This window comes from Notamacropus eugenii, chromosome 3, assembly GCF_028372415.1.
Source record: "Notamacropus eugenii isolate mMacEug1 chromosome 3, mMacEug1.pri_v2, whole genome shotgun sequence".
Lineage (NCBI taxonomy): Eukaryota > Metazoa > Chordata > Mammalia > Diprotodontia > Macropodidae > Notamacropus > Notamacropus eugenii.
This window is the reverse complement of record NC_092874.1, coordinates 433,527,378-433,545,525: the sequence shown is the minus strand read 5'-3', so window position 1 is coordinate 433,545,525 and position 18,148 is coordinate 433,527,378. Positions and strand designations below refer to the sequence as shown.

Genomic DNA, 18,148 nt, shown 5'->3' with positions numbered 1-18,148 from the left:
GAACCTGTTTTCCTTCTTTGTGGAAGAAGCAGTTTGGATTAGATAAGATCTCTTATTTCTGTGACCAGAATGTAGGACGTATCATTGAGTCAAATAGACAGAGACCAGCAGATATAATTACTGAGCTATTGGCAGTGATATTTAGAGGTTGATGGAGGATAGCGGTGAGATGGAGTAGAGTGCGAATGAGGATTTGAGCTCTTCCTTTTCTTTTCTTTTTAGAGAGAGAAGTAGGCAAAGTATGTACCAGTAGCACAGATCATCAAAGAGATGGTTAGTGAAGATCCCAAAAAGGAATTTGTGATTACAAAGTGCCATTATGGCTTTGTTAGTGACAAGTCATGTCACATTAACCATATTTCCTTTTTTGAAAGGGAATTTATGAATCTAATCCGTATCACCATCCATGTCCCACTAAGCTTGTAGATCATGGGCATTCTGTAAATAATGTTTTCCTAGATTCTTAGCAAATCATTTTTTATGAAACATCACAAATTAATCTTTAAATTTTATTTTATTTTTTCAAAGAATTAAAATCCACCTTTTCTCCTTTTCCTTTCCCCAATTAAAAAGAAGGAAAAATAATGCCCTTGTAACAAATATGCATAGTCAAAAAAAACCAGTTCCCACATTGGCTTTGTCCAAAACAACACTAACAGACAGCTTTATTTTGCATCTTGAATCCCTCACTTTCTGCTTGGAGTGGGTAGTATCATCGTGAGTCCTCTGGAATCTGGAGTTTTGGTTGATCATTGATTGCCTTGATCACAGTTCTTAAGTATTTCAAAGTTGTTGTTTTTTGTAATACTGCTGTTACTGTATAAATTGTTCTCCTGCTTCTGCACATTATCACTACCTTCTATAGGACTATGCAACCTACTACTGTATTCATGAGGGCAAAAGGAGTTAAGTGACTTCAGTGGGGCTGAATCATTCCATCCTCATGAGTGCCATTTCTATCCCAGTAGTTAAGTGCTTGGTTGCAAGGCCAGCCTTATATGTAGGTGGGATAAGTAGCAGCCTACATGTATCATCTAGCAGAGCCACCTGCCCCCAAAATATCTTTCTCCATGATCTTCCACTCTGCAATTCCACCACTGAAGAGTCATTCCTTTGGATTGAGATTCAGTCAGCCAACCAGAACTTTTTAAAGTACTGACTGTGTGTCGAATGCTCTGTCAGGTGCTGGGGATACACAGACAAAAGTCAAATACTTCCTTGAGCTCCAGGAGGGCATTTCATGAAGAAAACTAGGAATTCAAAGAGGCTGAGGTAATGAGGGAAAGCATTCCAGGCCCGGGGTGGGGGATGGAGGGGCCAGTTAGAACAAAGGCATGGAGATGAGAAATAGTGTAATCTGTGAATATGAGTATATAGATTAATGGGAATGGACCAGAGAGTCCATTGAAGAGTTTTCCAGAAAGCTGGAAATGTACACAGAGGTCAGTTTGTGAAGAAATTTAAATGCCAAACAAAGTTTATAATAGAACCTGGAGGCCATTGAGAGTCTCTGGAATGTACTGAATGTGGGCTAAAAAGGCCAGACCTACACATGGGGAAAATCACTTTGGCATCTGTGGAGGAAGGACTGAAGTAGAGAGATACTTTAGAAAGTATCAATCAGGAGGCTATTCTAATAATAAGGCAAGAACTAATAAATGCCTAGCCTGGGTTTTTGACTGTATGAATGGAAAGAAGTGGACATATACATACATACATACATATATGTATATGTGTGTATATATATATACATATGTACACATGTAGGAGAGATGTGGAGATAGAAATGATAAGATTTAGCATTTAGGGTTAGCAACTGATTGGCTATGTGAGCTGCATGGGAATGAGGAATCCAGAATGAGACTGAAGTTACAAGCCTAGATGACTTTATGATGGTAGTGTTGTCTATAGTTACAGGAGTATTTAGAAGAGGGATGGGTTTGGGGAAAAGATCCCCTGAGGTATCTGTCTTGGACATGTGGGATTCGAACTCTGGAGAGACTAGAGCTGAATATATTCATTCAGTAACCTTTCTTCTTTTGAAGTCCACACAAGCAAAATCTTCCACTCAATCCAAATTATGCTAGCTGCACTGTACCGGCCCTCACATTATTCTCTTTCTTCCTCAAGAAGTTCAGTACATGGCTCAACATCTTCTCCTCTCTAAGTCCTCTCCTCATCCTCCGATAGTTTAATGGCCATAGAAATGTTCCCTAAAACTCCTGAACCTCTTATTTCTTCAACTTCCTTCAATCCTGTGAGCTCTATTACTTTACTCCCTCTCACACACACCCTTAGCCACAAGTGTCCACTTTCCCAGTTAGAATTTGACATTCTCCTGTCTGACCATTTGCTCCTGTTGTTTCAGTTCTCCCTTTGCTTCTTGCTTCTTTTTCATGTACTCTCTCAGGTCATTATCCTTACTTTGATTTGTTCTACTCTTTGCACCCTAAATCCAGTGGTTAGCCACCTGAACTCTACCCTCTCTGCTGCTCAATGCCCTCATCCCCTTATCCCATTGCTTCTCACCTCTGTCCGAACCTCAGCCTGGGCTTACTCCCATCTGACTTCTTTGTTCCTACTCATGAGTCATTGAAAAAGCTGGAAAGAGTCCCACAACTATATGGACTATTAGACGTTAGCTGGACCCTCACCACTATTCAGGCCTAAACTATTCCAAACCTTTCCTTCCCTCCTAATGCCCCTCTCACACCTCCTCTTTACCTCCCTCTCAGCTCATCCAGCTCAACTGGCCTCTCCATTCCTCATTCACAACACTCTTATCTTCTGGGAGTCTGTGTCTTTGTACCAGCAGTCCGCCATGCCTGGGATTCACTCTTCCTTACCTTTGCCTCATGAATTCCATTTTTTCTGTTACATTCAGCTTAAGCACCTTCTTCTCCAGGTGATATATCTTCCAGTCCTTACTCCAACTTCTAGTGCCCTCCCTCTCCCTTGTATTTAATGAATAAATGTATAGATATAAATGTATTTATTAACTATGTTTGTGGTGGATGCATTTTTTATATATGCTTTTCTCCCCCAGTCAAATATAAGCTCATTTTGAGTAGGAATTATTTCATTCTTTGAATGCCTGGCACATAATAGATATATATGGGGTGCTAGGTGGCACAGTGGAGAATGCTAGACCTGGAATCAGGAAGACCCGAGTTCAAATCTGGCCTCAAATACTTACTAACTGTGCGAACTTGGGCAAATCACTTAACTTCTGTCTTCCTCAGTTTCCTCATCTGTAAAATGAGCTGGAGAAGAAAATGGCAAACCATTCCAGTAACTTTGTCAAGAAAACTTCAAATAGAGATTATAGAGAGTCAGACATGCTATATAATTTGGGAGTCATTTGCACAGAGAAAATAATCAAACCCATGGGAGCTAATGTGGTCATCAAGTGAAAGAATATAGATAGAACCAAGAAGAGGAGCCCAGGAAAGAGCCTTAGGTTATACTCTAGTTAGTGGATGTTATGTGGGTGGATGATACAGCAAGAGAGACTAAGGAGCAATAGGATAGGTAGGAGGAGAACTCCTCAGAGACAATAGGGTCATGAGAGATTATCCAGGAGGAGAGAGTGATCAGTGGTGTCAAATGCTGTAGAGTGAGAAGAAGAGTTTTCATTAACGTAGGAGAGAACCATTTCAGCTGACTGATTAGGTTGGCAACCAGATTGCCGAGGGTTTAGAAAAGAGTAAGAGGAGATTGTGCAAAGCACAAGGATTATAAATACAGAACCAAGATAATTCCTGACTTCAATAAGCTTTCATTCTACTGGGGTGGGGAGGGTTGGGGATACAAGATGTTTAAATATAAGAAAATACAAACTAAATGTAAGGGACTTTGGGAAGGGGGCACCAACACTGGAGGAACCTGAGAAAGACCTTTTGAAAGAGGTGGCCCCAGAGCTGGACCATGAAGGGAGCTTGAAGGCTTTTTCGTCTTCATGAATACTGTACTTAGTTGCTCCTCAGAAGTCTTCCATGTTTAAAATCATCTAATCGTTTATGGGAAACTATGAATATTGGTCCCATAACTCCCTCTGCATTGATGAACTGATCATGGACAAGACAGTCTTCTCACTATCCAGTACCATGAAGTAAGGGCCCCCTGATGACTTAAGATTGAAATCAACAAGGTGTTTCTCTCAATATTCCCCAAGTGTTTGACTTCATGGGAATAGAATGCAGCATAGATGGATGCCAGTTTGGTAAACATGTGTTCTAATGGTGAGTGGGTATACTATAAGACTTAATGCTCTTCCTACTTGGTTGAGTTATCTTTGTAGAATGGCAAGGTTTCACTGGGGGAAAACAAAGCATTTTAAATTCAGTGTTGTTACTTCCAGTTGTCTTGATAAGTGTTGATGATAGTTTTGATGATTAGAGGAATGTCTTGCCCACAGCCAAAATTTGGCAGTAGAGGGCGGGGGCTGGATACCCAGGACCATATCTTGCTCCCCACCATATTAGTCTTCTGGTACCCAGTGACCTCCACTACCCCTGGTTGCCCATGCTGCTCCCTCTCCAGCAGTACCTCTTACTTTAGCTCTGTCTTTTTCAGCCATAGAGATATCCCACCCTCCATATAAAAACATATTTCTTCTTCCTCATCCCATAAGTCCCTTCCATTTTCCAAATGACAGTTAAGTGATATGGTTAACTACTGAGTGGGAATGCGATAATGAGGAAGATGGACTTCAACTCACCTTCCCCTCTTGGAGAATATACTTGTATTTCAGATTTGGCTTTATGAAAACAATGCTATAGCCTAAGAGAATGACTCTAAAAGGGAGAGACCTTCATAAGTAGGTCCACTTTAGGGCCCACAAATCCCATCATTTCACCCATCTCTGTAGGAAAATAGATATATTACTGAAATGACCTTAGATGTCATCTGATATAAAGTTGGAGACCAGGATTTGGAGTCAGGAAAACATCAAATACCAGTTAGCTGTGTGACCCTTGGCAAGTGACTTCACCTGTCTTAGCCTTGGCTCCCTTACCTGTAAAATGAGGATAGCAGTAGCATTTGTCTCAGTGGTTTGTTATAAAGATCAAATGAGAAAACCTCCAAGTACTCTATTTGAGCTTTTATTATGGTTACTCCACCTTCTAGTCTCCCACTATCTCCAACAATCCTCTCTGCCCAAGTAGTTGGTGGGCATTTATTGCGCCATCTTGCCCTGCGTTAATCTCTCCTCCTACCCTTTGAGCCAAAGCTTTTTGTGAATATCGCATAATGAATAGTTTATTTCCCATATTTACTTTATGTACCGATCATTACTTGGTTGTTCCATTTGTTTTGTTTGCCTTTTTTGGCCTTCTATGTATTCTCATGGACATCTATCTGTTTTGGATGGTAATTCAATTCCATGGCTATTTATCGCCTGCATCTCCTAACCGTAATGTCCTGGGGGGATAAAGAAATAAATAAGATGTGTTCATTGTTCACCTTGAATTTACAAACTGATAGGAAATATAAGACCTATACACAAATTACTCCAGTAGAAAATAATTCATAGGTAGATAAGGGCATACACAGTGTTTTGTAAAATCTGAGTAAAGAAAGTAATTTCCCTTGGCAGAAGGCCGCAGGCAAGATCTCAGAGAGGCAATATTTGAGCTCGATCTTGAAGAACAGATAGGATTCCAATAATCGACTTTAGAGGAAAGACATTTCAGGCGTAGGGAATGACTTAAACAAAGGCACAGAGGTATATTCAGTACTACTAGAAAGAATAAACTTCCAGAGACGGAAAGGATCTGTTGAACTTACCCTAGGAAATGCCTGCGTTAGTAATCTGTGTCCATGTAGCAACGTAGTAATTGTCAATTTGGTTTACTTTTTCTTTTTTTAAAGTTCCATTGATCCTGTTTGTTTTTACGTTGAAGTTATTTCCAAGGATGTATTTCCTCCTTCCTTTCTCAGTGTAATAAACAAACAAATAGTTAAGCAAAAGTAGCCAAGACAACGTCATCTGATATCACCTAAAGAAGTCTATACCCATAGTCCCCAGTATCTCCAACTAAAGCAGAAAAGTGCATTTCTTAAATCTTCTCTGGGACTAAAGTTGGTTTTTAGATTACATAGTGTGGTTCATATTGTTTCTCTCTTTGTTTACATTGTTGCAGTTAGTGTGCATACTCCTTTTCTGGTTCTGCTTAGTTTATGCAAATTCATCAATTTATGCAAATCTTCCAGTGGTTCTCCACATCCCTCATACTTGTCACTTTGCACCAATCCTCTTCATGCAAGTAGTCAGTGGGCATTTATCCAATCTGCCGTCTAGTCCTCCATTAACCTCTCCCCTGTTCTTTTTTAATCTATTACATAGTCAATGAGTATGGGCTCTCTTTGTTTCCAGTTTGTTTTTTACCACAAGAACTGCTGCTTGTCAGTATTTTGGTTGTTATAGGACATTTCTTTTTGCCTTTAATGGCCTTGAGGCATATGTCTAACAGACGTATCACTGGATGAGAAAGTAGATGTGTTAGTCAGTTCCCCCCCACCCCAAACATACTGTTTTCCAGAATGGCTGGATCAATTCACAGCTCTGCTTACAGTGCCTGTCTTCCCATAGTTTCTCCAACACTGACTTCGTGTCTTGATGTCTTTGCTAAATTGTTGAGCATGATGTGAAACCTCATGGTTCTTTTAATTTAAAAGTCTCTTACTATTGGTCATTTATTTTGCTCTCTGATGTGGTTGTTAATAGTTTGAAATTCTTTTGAAAACTGTTTCTGTTCATTTATGACTGAGGAATGGCTCTTGTTTTAAATATTTGTATTAATTCCCATGCAGCAATTTTCCCTCCAAGATTTCCCTTTTTACCCTAGCTACATTCATTTTGTTCATACCAATGCTTTCAAATTTCGTGTAATAAATCATCTGCTTTATCTTTTGTGATCGCTGGTATTGCTTGTTTGGTTAAGAATTTTCTCCTTAGTTGTAGTTGTGAGAGGTATCTCTTCCATTTTCCTCTAATTTTCTCATAATGGGATGTGTTATAATTAGATCTATTTAGTACTTATTGTGGTATATATGATGTAAGACACTACTGTAATCCTAACATCTGTCAAGAAAGAAATTAAAAGCATAAACATCATTAAATAGGAAATTAAATTACCCCAATTTATAGACAATATGGTCAACTTAGAAATTCCAAAGAGGTAGTAAAGAAATGAATTGAAACAATTAATATGTCAGTCATCAACAATTAATTAAGCATCAGCTATATGCCAGGCGCACTATGCTAAGGACTGGGGATATGAGAAAGGAAAAACAAACCCACAGCCTCTTCTCCAAAGGAGCTCGTATTATAATGGGGGAGATAACTGGTAAATGACTAGATATACGGAATCATTGGAAGGCAATCTCAGAAGTAATGAATTAATAGGAAGTAAGAGGCCTGGGAGAGGCCTCCTGCAGAAGATGCCATTTGAACTGAGTCTTGAGAGAAGCAAGGGAGGCCAGAGGTGGAACAGAGGGAGAGCATACTGGGTCTGGGGTGGGGGAAGGGGGTAGCCATTGAGGAGGCAGAGTCAAGAGATGAAGTGCTATTGTCAGTGTGGCTGGATTGCAGAGTATGTGGCAGGCAACAAAGTGGATTGTGAAGACAGAGGACTTTATTTTGTATGGTAGAGGTAATAGGGAGCCCCTCCTGGAGATTCTTGAGTGGGGGAGTGACATGGTCAGACCTGTACATTAACGCTTGGGCAGGTGAGTGGAGGAGAATGGATTGACGTGGGGAGAGACTTGAGACAGGAAAACTAATCAGAAGACTGTCAAAGTAGTCCAAGCATGAGGCAATGAGGACCTGCACAAAGGTGGTGGATGTGTGGGTGGACAGAAGGGGGCATACATTAGAGATTTGCAAAGGTAGAAATAAAACTTGCCAACAAATTGGGTGTATGGAGGGAGTGCAAGAGTTAAGTCCAAGATGCCAGCCAAGGTAGTTTGACTGGGAGGGTAGTGATAACTTCAACATTAATTGAAAAATTTGATAGAAGAGAGGTGGAGGTGGGAGGAGAGAATGAATTCTGCCTTGGATATGTTGAGTTGAGGTGCTTACAGGACATCCAGTTCAAGATGTCCAAGACAGTGACTGGATGTGGGACTGGAGCTCACAAGAGAGAATAGGGCTGTGGACAGATTGATGGATATCTGGGAATCATCGGCATAGAGATGACAGTTGAATCTATGGAAGCTGATGAGCTTTCCAAGTAAGACTATACAGAGGAAAAAGAGAAGAGGGCCCAGGATAGAGTCTCCGAGATATCCATAGTTATTTATCAACTAGAGAAGGAGTTTTGAGACAGGCAGGAAGGAAACCAAGAGAGAGCAGTGTCATGAAAACCTAGAGAGGAGAAAGGAACTAGGAGAAGAGGGGGATCAGAAATTTCCAAGGCTGCAGAGACACCAGAGAGAATGAGGACTGAGAAAAAGTCTATATTTGACAATTAAGAGATCATTAGTAATTATGGAAAGAACAATTTTAGTTGAATAATAAGGTTAGAAGCCAGTCTGTAATAGTTAAAAAGAGAGTGAGAGAAGAAAAGATAGAAACACTTGTGGTAGACAACTTTCTCAAATGGTTTATCCTCAAAGGACAGAAGAAATATGAGGAGTTAGGTAGCAAAAATGGATGTCTCAAGTGAGTGTTTGGGGGCAAGGGGGAGACAAACAGATGCATGTTTGTAGGGAGTAAGAAAGCAGCCAGTAGAGAGGGAAAGACTGAAGATAAATACCAGAGTGGGAACAAACAGGGGGAGGAATCTGCTGCAGAGAATGAGGCTCTCTGCCATCGAGGGTGCACATAGAGGAATTGGTCTTCTTGGCAAGGAGAAGCGCCACTTCTTATGGGATGGGAGTGAAGAAGGAAATAGCAGAGGAAGAGAGATCTGAGTAATATGAGGAGAGGAGAAGGGGAAAAGAGAGAGTCATGGTAGCAAGATACAAACTAATCCACAAAAATTGTCAGCATTTCCGTGTGGCAATAACATAGGCCACGCAGGACAGAAAACTAAATCTCATTCAAAATAACATTACAATGCATAAACTATTTGGGGGCCAATCTACAAAGACAGTCAAAATTTACACAAATACAATTACAAAATACTGCAGAAATAAAATCTTAAATAATTACTGAACTATTCATTTTTGAGCTACACCAATATAATAAAAATGAGAATACTCCCTAAAATGATTTACTGTTATTGTGCTATACTAATCAAACTACCAAGGGATAACTTATATACTTAGTCAAAATAATAGCAAAATTCATTTGCTGGAATAAAAGAGCTAGCACATCAAGGAAAGTAATTTTTTAAATATAAAAATGAATGTACAGTAGCACTTCCAGACCTCAAACTACATTATAAAGCAATAATCAGCAAAACGACAAAACAGAAAAGTAAATTAATGAATCAGTCTAGATAAGCAGGAAACAAAAGGTTGATCTCAAGAGTCTAGTGTTTGATAACCCCAAGAACACAAACTATTCGAAGAAGGACTCCCTTTTTGACAAGAATTGATGGGAAAACTGGAAGTTTTATTTTGTTTTGTAGTCACCCTGCAACATAAATATGAAGGCTTATCGTCCTTTGAAAATGAATTTCAGTTAGCAGTGATCAAATGAAAATGTCTGAAAGTAAAGTCTGAGAACTTTTGTGTGCTGCTTTATTCTGTTGAATTCCGAAAACATTGCATGTGTTCCTTTTTATAAATAATCTCCTCCATAGCCTCTTTGACTTATAAATATTTCACTACTTCTGCTTCCAAAGACATTTTTTTAAAATCCTTGTGGGTGAGTCCTATCACCTTAACAGCCCAACCTAGTAAAAAGGACTCCCTTCCTGTGCCTTTTCTTGGGGCATGGACTTCAGATAGCTTCTTTGGCCTTTGGCTGTGGCATGGTAAGTGTGAGCTGGAATATGCTTTTTTAAGATACTTTTGGAGATTCTGTAATATTCTGGGAGAATTGATGGAGAGGGAGGAATGTGAGTAGGGAACACCTGTGGAGGGTCCATCCTGAGCTGTATATAGGACCTTAAACCTGCCCTTGACTTCAAGAGTTTCTTGAAATAAGAATCAAACTTGGACTGAAAGAAGACTTTTCATTTAATCTTGGTTTCTCTGATAACCTTTTGTACCATCACTCCTGAGCTTTCTAAGAGTTTCTCCAAGGTCCTTTGGATTGTGAATGGAGCTGCAATACTGTGAGTATTTACATTGTACTGCAAGGTTCCCGGAGGCCTTTACCACCACCTGTGGATTCCATTCAGTAAGGACAAGAGAGACTGATGGTTAACCCAATTGTTGGTCTAACCCCCTGGGAATAGTATTTTTTTCCTGTAAAAAGGGTTGGTCATCTTAATTTTTTTCTGACCTTGACTTTAGCAAAACTTGGAGGTTCCTCTTTGTCTTTGGCGAGTTTGTGCATCAGTTCATAGAAAACTGCTGCAAGTTCTAGGAATTCCAGTCTTAATTTGCTAGCCAAATTCTCCTTGCGTAAACACTGTCAGTGGCTGCCAGTTGATTTGAGTTTTATGTGGTGGTTTTTTTTTTTCCTGATGAGAACTACTGTTCACTAGAGCTGAGATCATCACAATCATTTCAATTAGGACTTTGTGTGAGATTTTAATTGCACTTCCCAAAGATAGGCCAGACCTACAAAATTAAGAATGAAAAAAAGAAAGGAGGTCCAATGAAAGAAAATAACTCCTGGTAATAAAATGGATGTGAATGGTAACTGGCTTTATTTTCAATGATATTTTACAATTCAAATGAAATGCTATTCCAATATACTTTATTTTAGCCCTGTATTTTTGTCCAAAATGAAAATCAGATGTTTTTCTTCTTTTCATTTTTCCAAAGCAAATGGGTACAAACACTTACTTAATATAATTTACTGTAGTTTTTTTAAAAAGAACATTTACTTTACTTTCTTTTATGCTTGCAATAACTTTTGATCAAAACATGACTACACTCCCTTGTTTAATTTTGAGCATCTGGATTAAAGGCCTGTCTTAATCTTAAATACAGATTATGGTTCTCTTTCTCTTTAAACATTCTGCCATAAAACCTTGGCAGGCTTCCAGTTTTCTTCATTAAAGCTCCCTTTATTACAGCATTTTAGGATAACAGCCATTAAATGATTGTTATACACAATGGGCACTTGATTATAATTATTTAACTGGCAATCAGTTATTGCAGCAATTTGGTAGGTAGTGTAATTAAAAGGGAACATGTTTGGACCTGCCGGGATCTTTCAGAATTTCTACTTTGGCTGGGGGTAATGGGGAGAAGGCAAGACCACAGTTGAGCATATGGACAAATAAGAACCATGCCTTTCTGTGAATGGAAGCTTTTCTCCTTCTCCAGTCTGGTGCTTGGCCTCCTTTGTCCCATAAGGTGGATCAGAAATGGAGCTAGAGAGGGATGTGAGCTAAGGCCCCAGTACCTCAAACTTTGAAATCAGTAGATAAATTCAATAATGAGTGTTACATGTCTTGTGCCTAGAAGCCCTGACTGAGTACATTGAATTTATTGAGATCATACTAAAAGCATGTGAGTGTTTTTCCAACTTCCGATTTTTACATTTCTATAAAAAGTCTCTCCTATAGTACATTAATTAAAATGTAAAATGCTACAAAACCAAGTCGAAATAAAGAGAAAACAGCTTGATCATTAGCAAGCATAAACATGCTAATAAATCAAAGCAACAGGACCAGGTGCTGTAGTAGGAATGTTAATTTCCAAATTAATAATAACCCATAAATATACAAATCTGAAATCAGGCTACTTGAAAAATGCCCTTTAGTTTCTTTTTCTATAGTAGGTCCCTGCTGTTCTTCCAGAAACATCCTAGCTTTGTAAGAATGCACTCCAAAATGACATGCCTTCCAGCAGCAATTTTCATACTTTAGAAGGTTGCCAGTCCTTTAGTGGGGTAAGTGCAGCCCCCAGACTCTGGCCCCTGATTCAGCATTAACATGCCCACCATGTCTATTCTGTCCTTCAAGGACTCCTGTAGAGATTCCTTGTGAGATTAAAAGGGGCCTAGTTTGAACCTCCTGCTTTATAACATCAAACCACTCACCACAGCTTTGGATGGTACGTCTCCATTTCCCTTTTGGTTTAGTTTAGTTTGGTTTGCGTATTTGAATTTATGAAGGAAGAGGCAAGGCAGTCTGTCTTAGATAACTAAGATGTCCCTGAAAAGTGAGGCAAAACATGGGTTGAAATATTTTAAGAAAAGACACACACAGCAAACATGAGCTAATAATTACCTTTGCTGATGGGGGAAATTCAGAATCATACCATTTATTCAGCAAATAAGGAAGATAACCATGATCTTCAAGTTCTAACTTGAATAAAAATAATTAATAATTTCCCATTTTTCATCATTAATCAGAATGCACAAGTGATTTGATATGAGCATATGTCACTGAGATAATTGAAGTTTTTCATGATACTCCAAATGACTGTAAAGAGGACACTACTGACTACTAAAAATACGTCCTCTTGTTCAAATTTGAATATGTATATGTTTATATTTTTTAAGCCTGTGGATTTTGGAAGCTGTAGAAGGACTTTCTTGAGAATCTAATCTTCTCCATGGCAAGCTTCAGCTTGGCCATTGCCAGGAGTTTATTTCATATGGACCTGGTGCCAGTTTTCTTTTCACATATGTGAAATAACCTTTTGGCACATTACAAACCAAACACTGACACCAAAAAAAAAAAAGTCCTGTTCTTTTTAAAGTGAACTGGGCAGGTTAAGAATTAATCTTTTCTTTTTAGTGAAGTACATTTTAAATGGGGTAAATGTTGCAAGAGATTACAATATTTGTGTGAATTGCAAGAAGTAAAAGTTTGCGGCCATGAAGCATTTTAGTTTTACAAAGCTGTTCTTGGAAAAGCAGACCACTATGTGATAGCCCAGCTTAATATATGGAACCCGATATGCCAATATGAAATCCAAGGACCACAGAGCCAATTCCCAAAGCCCAGGCATTATCAGTCCTCTCTTCTGGAGAAAAGAGAAACTTTTCTAAGCACAAGTCAGAACATCAACATCTTTTCAACAAAGATATCTTCTAGAATGGGAGGCTTGGGTTCTTGTTGTGAAACCCAAAGTGAAAGGTGTCAGACTTGGTTCTTAAAGGAAGGTGGGGCAAAGCTGTTTGACACACCATTACAATACGTGTTCAATAATAATGGCAATAGTCTTCTCCAGGGGAGGAAGGTCAGCCAAAGAAATCAGAGGCAGAGCCTGGGGACCAGTCATCATGGCAGCAGGCATGGCTGTCAGGCCAGTTTTCTAAAGTGCAGTCAGGTATTTTTTGTTCTCCTGAGAGGAGTAAAAATCTCATCCCTTCTACTGAGGCCCCTTGGATGCATTTCCCAGACTGGTAACCCAGGGAGTACTTAGGGGTATAATTTCTGCTTCCCCCAGCTCCTGACACAGCCGCAAGAAATATCCCAAGGAGGACATCTGACCTGATCTGGCCTTGCCCAGAAAGCTAGTAGGGAAACATTCACTTTCTTCTTGGGCTTGGCCTCTTCTGAACATCTCTAAAGGCTCTGCTTACCAAGGCTTCAAATTCAGGCTTCCCAGTAAATTTCCATTGCAGGGTCTTTGCCAAGTTATACACGTCTATTACAGAAGCTTCTTCAGTGAGAACACCAAGTCCTTGTCCATTTAGTGACAGAATTGCTCCTTAACCTTCAACCAGTATTTTAATTTTTCTACCAAATCTAATGAGTCTACCAAATGCAAGAGGTCTTAGTTAAAACAAACAGATACTATTGACTATAGGAATTCATTTCCCACAGAAATTTACATTGGACATATTTTGTTCATCACAGGGACCTTAGGCTGAAGCACTGTTACACTAGTTATCAAGGTACCAAGCCTTAAAACTAACACATCAGTATTCCATTTGATAGAAATAGAAATAAATTTTGTAATTGCTTTCCCTTGCTTTAGGCATTAACCCATCTTTCCTATAATATCATGGGCCTAGTGGGGATTGAGTGACTAGTTTATGACTGTGGTCTGATATAGGCTATATTAAATAATAACATGTAGGATAACCTTTGTGCTGGATTGCTGATAGCTAAAGTTTCTGACTGAAAGGACCTGGGAGCGAGTGCCCCCTCTGATGCACTTTACTTTTGTGTCCTTGGGTAGGTCACTTAGTCTTTCTAGGCCTCAGTTTCCACATTTATAAAATGAAGGGGCTCAGAGTACATGATTTCTAAGATCCTTAGCAACTCTGTATATCTGTGACTTGTGCTAGCACAACCAACTTAAACAGGCTTGTGGAAGAATGATTGAAGGAATCTGCACACATACATTTGTGTCTACATAAATGAATAGACATGTTCATATATACACATTTCTGTACATTTATGCGTTTTTCTTTGTGGTTAATTAGATATTGAAGTTAAAGGGATCAAATGATTATAAGTGGAACAGGCTTTAAATACAAATAAGAGGAAGGTGGTGAGTCTGAGGAATGAGATACTTAGGTTGGAGTGTTAAAGGATATTTGAAAGGGCAATAAACTGAACCACCATGAGACACTGAGAGCTGTTTCCACAGCTGCAGCTGGAGCGGGGCCGTGGGGCCCAGAGTTCCAGGGATTTTTCCCTCACATAATATCAATGTATTCATATCATGAACTTTCAACTTAAGAGGAAAAGAAGAACAAGAGACAGAAGTCTTTGAAAGAGGAAGAAACCAGGCATAGGGAGAACCAGAGACAGGCCCAGTAACACTGCCCCTTTCTTTAGTGGTCTGCAGTTATCTGTGCTTTTACTTGAAGAGATCTGAATCCCCTAATTCAGAGGATCATAGAGCTAATGCCAGAAGGAGCCTCAGACACTGTCCCCATCTAAATCTCTCATTTTGTAAATGAAGAAAATGAAGCCCAGAGAGGGTAAGTAACTTGCCCATGGCCCATGTATGGAGGAAGCACCAGAGGTGGGATTCAAATCTCAATTTCCCCCATGACATCAATAGACCTCCGGCACATGAGAAGGATACCTATGCAGGGGCCTTTCCACTACTCCTCTGCGGTTCATCCCTGTTGCCATGCCTGATTTCAGATGCCCTTCCATCCAGTCTAACCAAGGCCTACAACTCATCATGCCAGGTCATTAACTTATTTTTCTTCCTGGATGACTAGTGTCAGTGGTAAAGTTGGTCCATTTCTGAGACTCTCTATTCTTTATGAAGTAATAACCATCTATTTATAAGCATCTGATTGATGCTTGGAGTTCCTGCCACACATACGTCAAGATTGAAAGGTGATGGCCAGAGTTGGCCTGGACATCTGGGCTCTGTGAATGGAGAGAAAGGAAAGCTCTTGATTTAGAGTAATACCAGAGCTGTGGCAACTTGAATCTCAGGTTGTAGCAAAATATAGATTGAGGACAAGAAAGCTGCTTTTTTTTTTTTTATTCCCTAACATGAGTTTTGCTTTCCTCAGAAGATGTACCAGATGAGCTTTCGGAAATTATTTTTTTTTTTTTAAATCTAGATCACTGTTTAGAATTGCTTTTGAATTCTAAAACATGGTGTGCTCATGTTCATTGTCCTTGTTCCTAGATTGTTGCCTGATAATGGCATTATTTTACAGGAAGGTATATAGAAATCTCCATTGTGTTTCTGAGCGCTGCACTTAAATCCTAAACATTTAAAAACAGAGCCTTTGTCTGTTTATCTTACAGTAAAAATATCCACATGAAGCTATTATTGTATTGACTTTGGTGCCAAACAGGAAATCCAAGGATTCATACATGTAATCTACTTTAATGCAGAGTGCATGTTGTGTTTTCTACAAACCAGTTCCATGTCCAGTCTAGATACAGGTCTTCATTTCCCTGCACTCTATGGTAGGATATAATTGATACACAACAATTTATATCTAATGACAGAGTTATTGTCACTCTGGCTTCTCTTCAGCCTGCATTAAAAATATAGTGTTTCCGAGAGAACTTCTTTATGAAGGCCACAAGGGGCTAACTTCTCAAGCTACGTAGACTGGCTTGGGGGAAAGAAGGGCAAAATCAGGCCAGCAAGAAAGAAATAAGCCAGGTCTTATCATTCCCTTGGGAAAGAATATTAGTATTTGTTCCATTAATGTGCTCTTCCTGATGTTTTTTTTTAGAGTGATCCTGATAAGTAACCCTGGACTAAGATTATGCCCATAGAGAGCAAGTTCTGGCAGGCCCTACCAAATGGGAATAATTTTGAGTACAGACCCAGCTGTGGACTGCCATCTAGGCTGTTGTCTGAGGAAGGGTCTCTAGCTAATGGGGAGGCTCATCAGTAGAGGAATTGGCTATTACCGGGTGACAATTTCTTTCTTTATTTTTGCTAGAACAATTTTTGCAGATGACCAAGTAAGGTTGGGGTATAGGGGGAAGGAATCAGCATCCGTGAAGGGAGTAGCCATATTGATAAGAATTATATTTCCTTCTAATTCAGTAAGTATTTAGTAAATTCCTACTATGTATAAGGCACTATAACAAGGACTGTGGATACAAAGACAAAACTAAAAAAATCAGTATGTGAACTGTACTACAGTGTCTGCAAAAGCATATAAAGACCTTTAAGACAGCCGAAGGGGCTTAGCATCTGTTTCAGGGGGTGGAGTCAGAGGATGGACTTTTTTAGACTGGAGTAGGGGGAAGGTTTCATGGAAGAGAGTTAGACCTGGGCTCATGTAGTCCAAGATTTGGATTCAAATCCATCCTCTGTTACTACCAGTTTGACCTTGGGCAACGTTTTCTCACGTGCAAAGTGAGGAAGGGGTTGGATAGGTAACAGCTAGTATTTGTACAGAGAGTGCTTTACAAATATCTCATTTTTGTCTTCACAACAACCCTGTGAGATAGATGCTATTACCCCCATTCTATGAAAGAGGAAACTGAGGGAGAGGTTAAGTGATTTGCCCAAGGTCACATTGCTAGTGAGTGTCTGTGCTGGATTTGAACTCAAGTCTAGCAGTCTATCTGCTGCACCACCCAGCTCTCTGATCAGATGATTGTTCCAGCTGTAAATCCTAAAAGGGAAGTCATTCCAGGTCAGAAGAACATCATTAATAAAGGCTTGAAAATGGAGGGGGGGAGTCCTCCAAGTCATGCAATATAGTGAGACACTCGGTGTGTGTCTTTCTGCCCTACCCTGCATAGTAAGCATTGAGGAGGGAGAGAAGTTAAAGAAACGTACTGCTTGATGACTGTACAACTCTGTTCTTCTCCACGCATCCCTGTAAGCCTGTCTCTCCAGGCAGAGGGAAGCACTGTAAGATAATGTCACGCCAAATCATCTGAGTTCTATTAACCTTCTCAGTAACCAAAGAATCAGATGAAATTGGCCTCATGTGCAGAGAACCTCAGCCTTTAGATATCTCTTAAAGCAAGTGTTTAAAGGTTGACGTCAACTTATTCATCACCTTAATTTTTCCTGCCTTGCCATCTTTCCTAATCCTGGCCTTGGAGATCTTTTCTCTGACCTTATATTCTTCTCCCTTTTAGGCTGAAGACTTAGCTTCCTAAGATTTCCCCTCTTCACCTTCTCCTAGGTGGCTCAGCACTAGGATTCATAGATAGTAACTATTTGCCAAGTTGCATCCTAAGGATTTATTTTATGACAGCAATTATCCTTAGACACTTTTATTTCAAGGAGTTTTCCATCACAGCAGTCCTGTGAAGCAGGGATTTTTTTACCCATTTCACAGATGAGGAAATGAAACTTCAAGTGCCTTCATGACAATCATTTAATAAGTGTGGAAAATAGGTCAGCTTTGTGAAAAGTAAGGTCATTGGTATGAAGATGTTATCACTTAAATGAACTCAAACTGCATTTCACACAGGAAGGGTTTGGCATTTCCATAGCCAACTCAAACAGGATATAGCATTCTCTCCAAGCCTCTCCACTGGACCATGCTGCCTCTCCCGTCCCAACCTCTAGTCACCAACTTGGAAGATTTGGAGGGGGAGGTGAAGATTTGTTTTCCGTGTGCTTGAGGGAAGGAATCATCAACAGGTTTAAGAGCACTGGGAAAATGTTGGCCGCTGCGTTTGCTTCCCCACAGCAACACAAAGCACAGCCCAGA

At 39.7% G+C, this 18,148-nt stretch overlaps 1 protein-coding gene across 5 annotated transcripts in view; it reads left to right on the top strand.

The window, feature by feature from the left end:
* The window catches only part of ATG7 (autophagy related 7), a 242,198-nt gene that overhangs the window by 141,904 nt on the left and 82,146 nt on the right, over positions 1-18,148 (top strand). The gene's annotated exons all lie outside the window — the stretch shown is intronic.